The following is a 15,262-nucleotide window of genomic DNA, read 5'->3' on the forward strand; positions in this document are numbered from 1 at the left end:
ATGAAGCAGCATCCTATCTCACTTCATACACCATTTATTGTAATGTTAATCAGGGTGCGTACCTACTCACCTTGCCCAACAAGCAGGGTCCATACCTCTTCTCGCTTACTTTACTTATAAAGCAGCATCCCAACTCACTTCATACACCTTCCATTGAATTACCTTCCACCAAATAAGCACCATCCTTACGTCAGCTTGCTTATCTATTCAGCAAGCTTTCTCCAACTACTCATTTCCTTTCCCCAGATCTTTGAAATGAACATCCAGACATCAGAGGGGGAACAGAAGAGGGCAAGCCTATCCCTCTTCTCCACCAACCAGCCTGATGAGGCTGTTCCCCCTCCCTTCTATCCAAAATTGTTCAATCCACTTCCCATAAAGGGAAGGGTCAAGCCAAAAATCATTTGGTGTACCCATCATCTGTAAAGCACCTTAGAATCCCATCATAAACCCCTTTGCCATGCCATCACTGAAACACGCCCTAATGAAACTAAATAAAGTAGGATTATCATGATCCTGTTGTTACACCGGAACATCCACACCAAGAGAACACATACCCTTTTAGCTCGCTACCTTCAAAGCTGAAATCATGGCTCAAACTGAATGTATTGACAGCCTATGACCACAACAAACCACAAACTATAACCACTTGAACTCAAGACTGCACCCAATCAAACTAGTAGCAAGTCTCACACCCAAGACCCTGTTAACCGTAGCATATCACCTTAGCTCACCCACTACCCAGTTCTATATGTGCAACAACTCCATTACCATAGGGAACAGTCTAACTCCAACTTTAATGTCCTACCTTAGCTGGCAGAAAACCAGCACCCCTTGACCTAGTTCCTGCAACCCGCCTATGCTCAGCAACAAAATACTCTACATACCCAGCCATAAGCACCCCCAATTCACTCATTACCAAACCATTCTTAACCCCTGTTTGGCCCTGTCCTTTCCTCTGGAGAGCTCTTTCCTTATATTACCTATACCACTAGTTGGTAATTAAGTCCGGTCCTACCGTAGCCTTATCCTGCAACCAAGCTTCCTTTAAACCTTCAAACTCCCCTGTAACAATGCACCCAGTTTTGAAAACTACCCCACCAACCGCCTACCTACCATGCTTCTTAAAATTCTACTCACATAACTGACCCAACACCAAGTGAAATGATCCTTGTGGTATTCTGTAAAACCTTAACCTGTTATGTAACATTAACACTACCTACTCAAGGGACAAATTTGTCACCCCAAAGACACCACCCATTAGGAACAAACTACAGTATCCTATCAAACACCTCATTGGTCCTCCCCTAAATATGGTTCAACCACTGAATGAGTAAATACAACCACACCAAGGTTCTTAAGAAAGCAAGGGTTGAACTTCACTGGCTTGCAAGAGCCATAGAGATTTAGCCTAATAAACCTTGTGCTCCTATGAATGTCCTAACTACTCAGCCCGTGGTATCCCCACACTCCCCATAACCGTCCCCACCCATTACCCCCTTAGCCCCTCCCACCTACCTCTTCCTTACTTGCCTCCTATACCAATGCAATAATCAACTCCCACTAATTGAACACAGAGCTCTACTATGTCTTAATAAGGTGATTACTCAGATCCACTTTGAGCCCCATTCAGGTGGCAAAACATCCGACCTATCAAAAATGTTACCTTTCAGATCCCTTTTCAAGCCACCGCATGATGCCTTCTGCCCTTTAGCAATTTCAGTCAATAACTGTTGCCATCTTGAGCTCCCCATGTGTAGCATCTTTGCTTGCCACTGCTTTCATCATCTTCAAATTCACTGTGTATCGCCACCCCTGGTACTCAGCACACCACCACCTACAAAGAAAAGGGCAAAATTAAACCATCTAATAGTGAGAAAGCTCCACCTTATACTCACCTATTCCAAATTACAACTGCAGCGTTCTAACACCCCAACTGCAAGAAAGAAAAGGACATGTAAAACATCAGAACTACATAACACACATTCCAAATAACACATTCCAAGACCTTTTCAAGGGCAACTGTGCTTCATATGAATGGGGAGCCTGTTCCACAGATGGAGTAGCCTCTCTGGGATATAAACCTATCCCTCCAGCAGGTCTTATTTATATCACAGATAAGCTTTAAGTCTTTAAAATGGGTAATTTCGGTGTTGTTTGTTTTATGGATATGCAGAAGGTCCATCACTAACAAGACAAAAGAAACTTTAGCATTTGGCTCAGCTTTGTTTCCTCTTCTAATTTGGTAGCTTTAATTAGCTATCTTCACAAATCAATATGCAGCTTTTCAAGGAATAATAGACTAGACTAGCAACTGACTATGAATCCATGTAGAAAAAAAATGAAATATTGCTCCAAGTATTTCAAATAGTGTTTGAATAAAAACAGGTTTTCTTCACTTTGGTAGCTAGCTGTCACCAGTAATCCATGTGAGTATTTAAATTTAATTTGCTTGGGCATCCTAACCCTAATAAAAATATTTCTAGACTGTAGAAAGAGAGAGAGATTGAGAGAGAAACACATTACATTTCTGCATTTCAGCTTTAATAACCCATAGAATAGTTGCCTACAAATACATTTTTAAATATTTAATTTTGATTCTTATAAGTCACAGGTAATCATCAGTACAATTGTGTCAAAAATCAAGAAGACTAGCAGGAAAGATTAAAATCCTGCATTGTTGGGCTTTACCTGAAGCAACACCATGCTTACATGAACATGTGACTGACAATCACATTAATTTTTAATACTGAACTTTAATAATTTGACAAGACATTTGATTACACTACAGTTTTCTGTAAAGGCACTTGTCAGTCAAGTGAAGATGAAAGCAAGAAACTCTTGAGTACACATAAACAGGAAGAAGCAGAAAAAAAAAAGCTTTCACAGATCTATTCAATATATTTCACTCTTGTTAGAGTATCTGGATTGCTGCTACAACTGATGCACTAGACTCTTATTTACAACTTTTCATGTTTTCCATCCCACTAAGCATATGGAAAAATGTAATATCAAGTGATTTTTAGTTACTACACCTGCAATCTTAGCTAAACACAAGTGCATATATGTAAATATAACATTAATTTCCAAGACAGAATGCAGAAGGTTTAAGCTAATACCACAGTGCTTATTTCTTAGCTCAGTAGGCCATACAGTTACCTTTCCACTCAAAACTATTAAAGACAGTAGCATTCATGACTGTTCTCACAAATTCCACATTTCAATGTTTATTGTAAAACGAAAGTCCACTGACCCGCAAAAGGCACCATGCATTGCCACACAGTTTATCATCTATTATTTTCAGCAGGCTGAGGTGGTGGTGCTGCGGTAGCGTTGTCACCTCACAGTTAGACGTTGTTCGTTTGATTCTCAGTTAGAGCGTCTTCCGTGTGGCGACATGCGTGAATGGGCGTTCCTTCGTTGAAGGTTGTATGTTAGGCCCGGCAAGCCAGTACGTAAAAATCTACTGCCAAACATTAGCAGACCGGAGTTCCGCTGTGGCAACCCCAAAGCCGAAAGACACATACATGTTCAGCAGCTGTCCAATGACAACCCGGTATTCCGATGATAACTGCACTATCTTTAACACTTTAAATGTATTGTTTTACATTACAATAACATATGTCCTGCCTTACCTGACTGCATCCAGAGATCCGATCCCAAATTACCTGCCTACATGGTTTGCCTTCAAAATCAAATTCAACACCACAGAGACAAAGCAACCAATGAAACACGACCACTGGGCATGCAAACTGGTAGTCACCCGACCCCCCCACACACACACACACACACTGTTCCCGCTATCCGATCGCAGAAACACATCTGCCACCACAACGTCCAACAAACTGGGAGGACAAAGAAACCAGACCTACCCACATCCGCAGTCGCACCACACGCATGCGTGACCAACAGCAATCACTCGTCGGCACCTCACAGCCCCAGAAACCTGCCACACGATTCTGACTGATGAAAGAGAATACCACAACATGGATGACACCCATCGGGGACCTGGATGCCCAACGACACTGCGCCCACGAAACTAGAAAGGAGCCATGCCGCTCCATCATTGTTATTTTATATATATATATATATATATATATATATATATATATATATATATATTTTTTTTTCTCCCTTTCCACAAAGTCCGGCAAGTTGACAACCGAAAGGTCCGGTGCACCAAAGTTGATCCCAGTGAATCTCGCACTGCACATGCCCCGGCAAGCCACCACCACATGGGACTGCCCCATGATGCAAAAACACCAACAATCATATTCACTGCTCACCTGAGCCAGACAGAGAAGAAAAAAGAAAAAACAAAAAAAGTCGCCCACCCCCCACCACCAAAGAAGCACCTATGCTACTACACATTAGCAGCTGAATGGTCTTTTTATCAGGCCACCCACCTGGCTATCAGACAAACTATAACTAAATAAATAGGATATAAATGCGTGTGGAACCACTGCAACAAATATAACCTAAAAACCTGAAATATGAGTGGTGTTTTAAGTGATGTTTCCGCGGGACATGGACTCAACTCCTTAACATGCCAGTGATTAATGGCTGCACTGAAACTTTGCTGCCATTGCGTTCATGTCTAACCCCTAACACCACAACTGCTGCAAGGAAACATCGGCTCCACGAAATATTATAGCTTAATTTTACATATTTTTATTTAGGATGACTCACCTGGCATCTTACAATGCCCAGCTATGACAAGGATAAACATATTTGCCATGTGAATTTCAAACTTTTAGAGCTAGTTTTCCTCCTTAAACCCAGGATATTCCATCCGAGCTAACAACTTTCTCCAGGATCCTGCTGCACATTTTAGAACTGAAAGAATGCATTCATTAATGGATACAAACATGATGGACACCATGAGCCTTAGTGGCTTGTCACGCAACTGCCTCCCCAGAGAGCCGAGCATTTCACATAAGGAGAAACTGCACACATCTAACCCCCCAACACCACAACCTGCATGCCAACACAATGAACACCATATATTATCAAATGAAACCAGTCTGAACAAATTAAACCACCTCCAATGAATTCTCCACATTTAAATATCACACTCCCACAACCTACTCTAGCCAGGTTAAAATAACTCAGCACCAACTATCTCTACTGAACATGGCTACTTACCCAAACATTACCTTCCCCTCATGCCACCCACTCACCATTCATGGCCTACCTGCTCCATAGAACCACCAGGTCGTCATGGGCGAATACCTGCCATAGCAAGTTCACGCCAAAATGTGATTGCTTAACCCAACTACACTAGGCTAAACCTCTTAAGCCCCTTCCCATCATTATCTCATTTCCTCCTAACCATCCCTCTCTTCACTTAACCCTTTCACCTCCCCAACCCACTTATCTCCCCCTAATATTAACCTAACCCTCCCATGAGGATGTCCCGGGACAACTTAGTTTGTTGCAAAACTTCATTTATCCACTTTTTCAAAGGGACAAAAGGCAGCAGTCACAAGTGATGTCCAGGTAATACCTTTGATGTTTAAAGTTTACAATTTATCGTCCAGGACTTTTACAAAAATAGAGATTGATGTATTAAAGAAGGGTCTTAATTTTGTTCCCTCGAGGAGAGCGGGTATTGTAGAGACAATAATTGATTTAAAATGTTATACCCGCAAACTCAATTTAAAGTTGCTTATGGGAAATAAAGAGGGTAAAACAAAGGTTGATTTTGTTGTTCCCAGTGTCTTTAATCCACCTTTGCACCCTACGATAAAAGCTTTTGAGGATTTATGTGAGGTGGAAATTAGAAGTTTTCTGCGTGATGAGTAAAGTGAAATTTTGCAATATAACTAATACAGAGCGCAATAGTTTCAACTCTATTAGAAATTATAATTCAGTTAGAGTTATGCGTGCTGATAAAGGAGGCTCTATGGTTGCAGTCAGTACAGGAGGTTATGTTAAGGGTATGTACAAATTGTTAGATGATACTGCATATAAAAAAATGTCTAAAGCAGAAGTTTTTAAGTCATACAAACAGATTCATGGCTTTCTGACAGTTTATTAGAAGGAATGATTTCTGAAACAATGATTTTTTTTACAGTGGACAAACCCAAAATAGGCAATTTATTTGGCATCCCGAAAATTCACAAAAATGAAAGCCAGCCCCCCTATTGTTTCATCACTAGCATGAAAATTGGACCCTTGTTCGAAATTTATAGATACAGCATTATTAAAATTAGTACAGAAAATGGAGTCTTTCAGTAGGGATTATTTTGATTTTTTTAAGTAAAATCATGAATCTGAGAGTGGAAATTGAAGATTTTTTAGTAACGATTGATGTAACATCTTTAGACGCATGTATTCCTCATGAATTAATTTTAGAATGGGTGGGTACCATGTTAATTAATAGTGGTGAGTTTGAATAAGATGAATGTAGGTTTATGTTGGAATGCATAGATAATATTCTTTCATATAATTTTTTTATGTTTGAAAAATAATATTTCTTGCAGACAAAGGGGGTGGCTATTAGGGCAAGAATTGCTCCAAACTACGCTTGTCAACTACGATGTCAAAATAACCTTTGGGGGGCCAGGGGGTGAAGTTTGTGCTGAACCTGTCTGCTAGCAGGTTGGCTAAGGCAACAGGATCAGTGTAAGTGATAGTGTTAAGTACTATTTCAGAACAAACCTCGGCTTTGCCACGGAGGTTCCTGATATAACTGAAGAAGACTTTATAGTTTCCTTTTGTTTTGGAGGCTAGTTTCTATTCATAATTGGCCTTGGTGGTTTTCACTAGTGATCTAACTTGCTTGTTGAGGCTAAGAAGAGAGTTTTTCCAGTTTGGAATTTGTTCCTTTTTACCCTTGGACAACTGTTTCTTCCTTTTGTTGTAAAGCCTGTTGATAGAGGATGCCCAGTAAACAGATTTGTGTTTCCTTGAGGAGCAGGTTTTAGTTCTGTTGGGTATGACTGAGTCCATGCATTTGTACGGGTGTGTGTATATTGCATTGGTGCACTGTTCAGCGTAGTTGTCTGCATCCTCTGAGTGGAGCGGTGGTGTGAAGCTACAGATACTCTCCCTTAGGAGGCTGTAGTCAGCTTTTGAGAAGTTTTTTGCTTGATTATGGCTGGGGGGATGGGTGGGATAGAAACTTCGAATGAGACAGTCCGATGATCTGATCTCACCAGAGAAAACATACTATGGGTGTGGTGCAGTGGTTGCTCATGTTGGTGAGATCCGAGTCCAGAATGTTACCTCCCTTTGTAGGAGATGAGACGAGCTGGTCTAGTGCATTAGTACTGATGAAGTTGCGGAATCATTGAGAGAATGCATTAGTGCAAGAATAGTTCACCCAGTCTATGGTGGGTTAGTTAAAGTCATCAAGGATCAGGGTGTTGGGGGGGGGGGTACCTTGATGGAGTCAAGTAGATCCAGGAAAGAGAAGTGGGTGTCCTGAGTCATGGGGGGGGGGGCTATAGCTAGCTATAACTTGGATGGCTGTCTTGCCAACTGTCAGTTGTACCTGGAGTAGTTCCAGTGCATCATGTTGGCATACCAGTCTAGAGGTGTGTTTGTCCTTAATGAAGATAGAGACTCTACCTCCCAACCCCATTTTGGGATTGGAATGTGTGGAATGAGGTATAGCCTGGTAAGGCAGAGGTACTCTCCACATCCCTAAACCAAGTTTTCATGACTGCACAGATATTGACATCTTCCAGTGCAAGGAGAGCCTCCAGTAAGTCCATTTTCAGGTTAAGGCTCATAGCATTAAGCAGCATGACCTTCAATTTGCCTTTTAACAGATCATTTTTCTTGGAAGGTTTGTGTTTGGGACATTTCCTAAAAGGAGCACAATGGGGGAGGTTAGAGCCTTGGCCAGGATCCGGAAACCCAGTGGTGATGGGTGAAGGCCATCTCTGGCAAAGCGTCAAGGCCTGTCGACCATGTCATCCTAGGCAGACAGGTACTGTGACAGACAGGTTCTTGACAGACAAGCCTAGCATACAAAGTCCTTGAGGTCATGAAGAGTCTGGTTTGACTAAACAAATAATCAGCACTAACAATAAACATTTTATTAACATTACATGCAGCTGCATCCTTTTATAATTCTAATATGTCTTTGGCTCATAGTTCCAAAGATAGCTGCTAAAATGAATGTTTGGTCAAATGTTAAAGCTAATAGGATTGTTATTAGTCAAGGAATGTATCATATTACATCAGTTTCAGCAAGAAGATTCTCATTTGAGTGATTTCAGGTGTACTTTTAGTTCTGAAATTATTAAACTGCAGGGTAAGGAAGCTTTCTCCATTGTTCTCAATATTGGAGCTCAGAGTTAGTATATGTAGAGCTGCTGATGTGTGGAAGGTAGAGAGAGTCTTGACTCTCTTTTCTTTCCTTTTCTTTTCTCTTCTTTCTTTCTTTATTTTGCTTCATTGACAGCATTTTTACATATTAATTTTAATGGGAGTAGAGTCTGTAGGTTTCAGATCAGTTTTAACTCCAGATCCATTATAAATTTAGTTTAGAGATTAGGGTCTTCTGTCAGTTTTCATAATATGGGTCATCCATTAATCTGTTAGGCACATATGCCATATGCCAGCACTATTTTAAATGGTTAATTCTCTGCTGGTCTGTGCAGCTTTGTCATATGCTTCTGGATGCTCCCATGTTTTTAATTGCTCTTACAGAATCTGGAATGTTCTGCAGTTACCACAGTATAGTATCTTGGCTATTAAATGGTAAAGCTGAGCTACTAACTACTGTGAAGATAAACCTTCTATTGAAGTAAATGTGGATATTTTCCACTTTGCTGGTTCAGACAGGTCTTGTCTTAGCTCAGCTACTATAAAAAGTTGCATTTTCATTGTTTCATAGTTTCAAAGTGGTCCTTAACTACATATTAGGCTTGAAGGCCATAAAGAAATACAACTGCCTTATTATTATAATTGTCCTTTTTTGAACCAGCTAGGTTTCTAATACTGTTTTAAATGCCCCCAAAGATGTGGCATTCCTGATATCAATTAGAAGTTTGTTTCAAAGTACTGGAATCTGCTGCATGAAAATATATTCCTTCCTTTAGTTATGTTAGTCCAGACTATATATTTAGAAATTTGGGATCTAGTAATTTGGAGAAGGGAGTATACTGTCAGGCCTAATGCACCCATTAACAATTCATCATCTCTAGCTTTATAGATCATGTATAATTTTCCCCTTATTAAGCAGTAGTTTATACTGTATAAGTGTAATTTCTCTAACCATTTACTATATGTTATTTTACTAGAAAAAGGTATATGCATAGAAAACATTCAAAAACAAGTCCTCAGCTAAGAAGGTATAACCACAGCTTTTACCACTGGTGCTATCTCTGTTTTTAACTGAACTAATTGAAGTTGATAAATAATTTTAACAAGTTTACATCTTTTGTACATATGTAACAGCTTTAGTTTTTCTGGTAACAAGACTTTAAAGACTTTACCACACTCATAAAAAGGAGAAGGAAATAAAAGAAGTAAATGGCTACTGTGGGTATTTTAAATTTGATATGAAAACAGCCTTTGTAGAATTATTGCAAAAGACTGGATTTCCCCAAATGTCATTATGAAGGAAGACAGAAAGATAACCAGACTCCTTTGTGCTTGAGAGACTGAAGCTTATACTTTAATGAACAGCCTCCGTACACTGACTTATAGGCAATTATGGGATAGCCAATTCACTAAACGCACATCGATGGAATGCAGAGCATCCAGCAAAACACACAGAAAGATGATGGAGATATCACACTGGAGGCATTTACTTTGACATAAAACACAGTAGATAAGAAAGAGAAAAATAATGTAGTAGTATGTTATCAAGGCAAAGATTAGCTCTGCTTCTCAATGTATATGGAAGAAGATAACAATGTAATGATTGTTGCACAATTACTCATGTAATAAATGCCTAAAGGAAAAAAATAAGAAAATTTCCAAGAAGACTGGTGTCAAAAATCTGAAAGGAAATTTCAGTAGTTTTTTCACATGTATTTATTTTTCCTCAAGAGGAAATGACAAAATGTTCAAAGTAAAGAACTGAATGTTCAAAAAAAGTTCTGTTACATGAGCGTGCAAAAATGAACTCCTCTGTGCAATTACAAAGAGAAGACAAGTCAGAGAATTTTCTGTGGATAGTTGATGACTAAACAAAACATTAGATGAATTATTAACACAACTTTGTGACCTACTAATGTACTGCAAACTTATACAGAAGATTATATGAAACCCAAATATTTGCTTATGTAAAAGTTGGTTATAAATAGAGTTATGACTGCTAAATCCTGCACAAATTCACTTTATAAGCACTTACACGAGTGCATGGATCATGCTATCCCTAATAGAACCAAGATGCTATCCTGCAAAAAAAGGAAGCCGATCTGGTGGTCCTCTGCCATAAACAAACTCTACAACAGAAGAAAGAAACTGTTGCAAAAAACAGTAAAATCCCATGACTGGAGGAACACCCTGGTCAACCTCAGTAAGAAGCTGAGATCCCTCATAAAATCCTCCAAAGTTAGTTATGAAAACAAAATTGCCACTGACTCTAAAGACAACCACAAAGCATTCTATAGCTATGTCAAGAATCTCAATGGCAACACTCAGATCTGCTCTGAGTTACAGCACAATGGCACTAAATATACAGAACCAACTGATATTGCAAACATCCTGGCAGATAGGTTTGGTGCTAACTTTACCCCCCTCTCACCCGTTAGAGGGCCCCTCTCTATACCGGAAGAATGCAAAGTTCCTGTAATCATGGCTGCACAGGTAAAAAACACACTCTCCAAAGCCAAGAACACAGCATCCATGGGACCTGACAATATCCCAGGCTGCGTTCTACACGAGCTACAGAATGAACTGGCACCCTACCTAAGTACCATGTTCAGTCATAGCCTCACCTTAGGCTTTGTGCCCACTGAATGGTGTACCACGACGGTTATCTCACTCCACAAAGGGGGAGCCACGACGGAACCCGGGAACTACCGCCCCATTTGCCTGCAAGGACATGGAACATATCATCATGGAACTCATAAACAAAGACATTGATAATCTCCAAACTCTGGACCCTACCCAGTTTGGATTTGTAAAGGGTAGATCATGTCTCCTAAACCTGACTGACTTCTTTGGAGCAGTCACCAAAGCCATAGATGAGGGTAGGGTGGTTCACACAGCTTATCTAGATCTCGCCAAGGCTTTCAACACCATCCCCCACTCTGGAATTATAGATAAGCTCACTAAACTAGGTATAAATCCCTATGTCACAAGATGGGTTACCAACTGGCTCATGGACAGAACCCACACTGTGAAAGTTGCAGACTCCAAATCCGACTTCAGACCAGTGACAAGTGGAGTACCACAGGGTTCAGTCCTGGGTCCTCTCCTGTTTGGTATCTACTTCTCTGAAGTACAGGCTAACACAGAAGGTCTTTGGCTAACAAAGTCTGCAGATGACTGCAAACTAGGAGCCATAATCGATACTCCTAATGATGTGGGCATACTACAAAAGGGCCTCACTGAGACAGATGCCTGGTGTCAAAGCCATGGCCTGAAGCTCAATGTCAAAAAGTGCATTGTCATTCCCTTTAGTAAAAACTCTGTACCCATGAACTACCACATAGCTGGTAGTCTACTTAATGCCAAAAATGTGATGAGACCTTGGGACACAGGTGGACAGTAGTCTCTCCTTTGATAATCACATCGCCACAGTGGTCAGGAAATCCTTCTATGTGGCTCACCTTATCACAAAAGGTTTCTCATCCAGAAAAAAAGAGGTCATTGTTCCCCTCTACTCATCAGTCATTAGACCTTTATAAAAAGAGTACAACGCTCCTTTTGGTATGTACCTCACAAGACATCTACAACAACTGGAAAGGCCACAGAAATACCTCACAAAGAGGATTACTGGTCTCAAACAGATGCCCTACACAGACTGTCTCAAAAAACTCCAGCTTTACTCCGTCGCATATCGCCTACTCAGAGGCGATCTCTGCCTAACATACAAAGCTATGTCAAACCCAGAGCTGTTGGACATGCTCCTCTTAAGGAAATCCCAAACCCTCCAAGCTACAAGCTCTAGGGACCTAAACCTTATCACCACAATAAACAGAACATGCTGGAGGGATAGATTCCTGTCCCAGAGACTTCCCATACCCTGGAACAGACTACCTATCTATGTCAAACAGAGCTCCTCATTAGCACTCTTCAAGAAAAATCTTGATGATTGGATGGGAGATAGAAAATTCACCCCAGGGATCACTTCTGTGGCTCTGCTTGACAGGGGCACAGGAAAATAATTTTCTTGGGTGGTGAAAGCTAGGGTACATTTTTGGCTAGGCTTATATAGGCCCTAGGGCCAATAGCCTAGTACCCTCCTATGAACCTATAAGGAACAAAATTAAACATTACTGTGAGGATAACTTGATAGTAGTAACACACTATACTTACAGAACCGGACAAATATAATTCCCAAGTCAAGTACTTACATTTCTAAAGTGAAACTTAAGAGAATGTGCTTATGAAACATGGCATTGTATTTAAGGACTAGAGGTTTTGCTAAAAGAAATGTATTATGCTAATTCTAACACAGTACATTGATTACCTATTTCAGAAATGTTAAAAACCTGGCCATACCTGATGAAATAGTTATGCTATATGTTATGGACAATGTACAATCCATACAGGCCATATTAAATATTGGACTTCTAGAGAAGTGACATTATTTCAAGAGCATAAATACATTTTGAAAGGATAGGCTGATATAACTGAACCAAGGCATTTGCAATTCTATTCTCAAAGTCTAACATTAAGTGTAGAGATGAGTGCATATTGGTGAGGTGTAGAGCCACAATCCCACTACAGGGTCATTCTGTAATACTGATAATGTTGCAGGAAGCTCATCAGAGAGTCCCTAGAATATAGGGTTCAGCCAGATAATATATGTCAGTATAGGAAGGAACTACTTGTAGAAGATGAACTGCAGCTGAGGGCTTAAAGTAAGCAAATGGTAAGTCATCACCAATTGTAGTTTTACAGCATTTAGAATGGCCAGGGAAGCAATGGTCTATATTGCTTTTGGGTAATGTTGGCTTCAGTATGCAAAAATAAAATTGTTTTGGTGACAACATAGTCAAGGTGGATTGCTGTGTATGCTCTGAATTATGTTATCTTGCATAAAGTATTGCAAAAGAAAATTATTGCAGAAATGGTAGTGTCTACCTGATTATTTAGCTTGTTTTGATAGTGAAGAATTTGCAAAATTTATGAAAAGAAAATGGAGTATGGAATTCACTATTTGAATTCTGTACCATTTCATGCTTCATCTCTTGGCCTGACAGAACAGGGTGAGTAAACTCTGTAAAAATGGGTAATGCCAACTCATCCATCCTGGTGATGGACATGGTCCAGACCATTTTGATGCTTTCACCTAGAGACATACATGGCATGTAGCACATGGGTCAGGTACATATGTGTGGCTCTGTCATGGCTCACTAATGAGGTATACTTCCTTGCATGTGTACAGGAGTAAGCACATATCACAGGGGTACTGTTATGAACACAAAGCAAGATCTCTCTAATAGCTGCCAGGGTAATAGCTTCTCCTCCCTGTCATCAGCTTTCATCCCAGTAAAAAGAAGAGTGAATGAAAGTGATCAAAAGGGTTGTGAACTTGATGTTTGCAGGCATGGAGCAGAAAAAACACATAAATTAATCAAAAGAAAATACAAGCTAAACTGTTAAAATGAAATTGATGTTCTGGTTTAGTTATGAAGTTATCTTTTCAGAAGATGAGAGATATTTCTCTTGTAGAAATGCTTATGTCAAGACAGTGGGCTGTGAGTTAGCATAATGGTTAAGATGTTTACCTCACAAACAGAAGGTACTGGGTTTGATTCTCACCTTTGAGGGGAAATTGGATTAAAATGTGCCAGAAAGGGAACTAGCCTAGTATTAACCTATGCTGAGCTAGACTTGCTATTGGTACATCTGTTTGAGATGAGTGTTGTTTTCTGTGATCATTGATCATGGTTAATCTCTGAAAGAGGAATGTCATTCAAATCAGGGACAGATGCACAGATACTAGAGACTAGTCTGTGAACCTTGTAATCAGAAAAATACTGGAGCAATTTCAAAGTTTCAACAACTTTATTCCAGAGAGATCTGTACCTTTGGAACTTGCATCTGAGAAATATGTGCCTCCACTTAGTCTGGTGACTAAAGCTCATAAGGAGCCCTTATCCATGTGCGCAGTGATAAAAACATTCTTCAGATTCCCTGTTGCCACATCACCTAGATATTCTTTATGTGTACCATACTCAACTATTTGACTAAAAGATTATTTTAGGTAGTAGTGAAACAAAAATGGAATATGGTATCACTGAATGCTGGGTATTCTACCAAGACTTAGCTAGAATATGACACATACATTTTGAAATAGCAAACAAAAGTCATTCTTGTCTTTGAGATAAAAACATCTTGCAAGTCTGCAAGGTGTGTTAATACATATTCAATTGGGATTTTTTCTCCCATATCTCTTTTGCTATATCTAGCAAGCACTGTTGATGTATCTCATGGTAACTCAAATGTGGAGATTCTCTGATAGCTCTGGGTATCTGTCTTACTGAAAACAGGAGGAGGAGGAATGTAATGGATCTCAGTTCTTACTATTGTATTCTGTGGCCTTCTTCAGTAGATATATATATATATATATATATATATATGTATATGGATTCACTTCAGAAGACTGAAAACCCACAATCTCAAATCCCAAAAGATTGACACCCAAAATCCTGAAAACTCAGAAGACTGGATCCCAAAATACTGAAAACACACAGGATACAAACACTGACTATATTCCAGTACAAGGATACAGAGAAACAAAGACAAGACAAATCATATTACATTCCACCAGGTATGAGAGGGGGCAAGCCCCCCTGCGCCACCCACACCCCTTCTACTTAAATATATCAACTTTGAAATTGCACTTCACTACTCTAACGTGAGTTATGTGGTAGTATAGCAAGTTAGAAGGGAACATTATTAAAGTTACAACAGGCAGTCATGAAACACGTAATGGTATGTTTGCCATTTTGTTCTGTGGAGTGCGATGTGGTGACTTCACCCTCATGACCCTACAGCTCTGATCTTAAAACAAAAGGAATATTTAGCTTTGATTTAAAACTTAGTACTCTGTATACTTGTGGACTGTGCAGCTTCTAAGCTAGTATATTTGGTTAGCAGAAAAAATGGGGTTACCAGG

General features: G+C 39.8%; 1 protein-coding gene across 1 annotated transcript in view; it reads left to right on the forward strand.

The window, feature by feature from the left end:
• UNC13D (unc-13 homolog D) overlaps window positions 1-15,262 on the forward strand; it is a 1,205,501-nt gene that overhangs the window by 356,005 nt on the left and 834,234 nt on the right. The gene's annotated exons all lie outside the window — the stretch shown is intronic.

The sequence above is a fragment of the Protopterus annectens genome, chromosome 7.part0 (genome assembly GCF_019279795.1).
Source record: "Protopterus annectens isolate FY-2018-M chromosome 7.part0, PAN1.0, whole genome shotgun sequence".
In the NCBI taxonomy this organism is placed as follows: Eukaryota; Metazoa; Chordata; order Ceratodontiformes; family Protopteridae; genus Protopterus; species Protopterus annectens.